This window comes from Mastomys coucha, chromosome X (assembly GCF_008632895.1).
Source record: "Mastomys coucha isolate ucsf_1 chromosome X, UCSF_Mcou_1, whole genome shotgun sequence".
In the NCBI taxonomy this organism is placed as follows: domain Eukaryota; kingdom Metazoa; phylum Chordata; class Mammalia; order Rodentia; family Muridae; genus Mastomys; species Mastomys coucha.
This window is the reverse complement of record NC_045030.1, coordinates 126,874,126-126,874,871: the sequence shown is the minus strand read 5'-3', so window position 1 is coordinate 126,874,871 and position 746 is coordinate 126,874,126. Positions and strand designations below refer to the sequence as shown.

Below are 746 nucleotides of genomic sequence, written 5' to 3'. Positions count from 1 at the left end.
TGGCACCAAAATAATATATCACTTTTTCAAACTTTAAAGAGCAAATATAGATTAGAAACCTATTTATGGCTATAAATCTGAATAGCTTGAAATGTGAGAATTTATTAGCAATATTGACTTTAATAGCTGAAATAGACTGAACCTTCTATACCTCTCCAGAGTATTCATCCTCGTCTCTAAAACCTGTGAGCACTTTACCTTATATGACAGAGGGAGCTTTGATGTTGTGGTTAAGGACCTTAAATTGAATAAATTATTCAGGATTTTATTGTCCTGAATTATTTGTGTGGACCTGAGATAATCACAAATGTAGTAATAAAAGGAAGGAAGACCACCTGAGAATGGGCAAAGCGACATCTCGGTGGTGGTGGTGTTCTTCTATCAGTCAGGGGCAGAGGAGATGGCAGTCCTCTGTTCATCCTAGCTTCATGCCTGTCCTGGTGTCCAAAGCTGTCTTATGCCTAGGACTCATACCAATGAAATCCAATCCAGACATCATAGCACAGGAGAAGACAGAGTTTTTGCAAAGCCATGCACAGTGTTAGCAGAGAATGATGCCCACAGACCTGCCTTCTGCCCCATTGCATAGGTGGGCCATAGTCAAACAGAACCCTGCCTACTACCAGGCAGAGCAGCAAGGAAGGAGGAAGACAGACAGAGACTTCCAGACTACCACACCATCCACAGACCTGCTCACCTGTGCATGGACACTGGTTTGCCATTACATTTGTCACTCCCCCGCGGGA

The 746-nt window shown here is 43.0% G+C and overlaps 1 non-coding gene across 1 annotated transcript; it reads left to right on the top strand.

Annotated features, from left to right (window-relative positions):
* Positions 1-329: 329 nt before the first annotated feature.
* LOC116096179 lies at positions 330-474 on the top strand. The gene has a single exon (XR_004120877.1). It is a non-coding gene; the product is annotated as a small nucleolar RNA SNORA48 (small nucleolar RNA).
* The last annotated feature ends 272 nt before the right edge of the window (positions 475-746 follow it).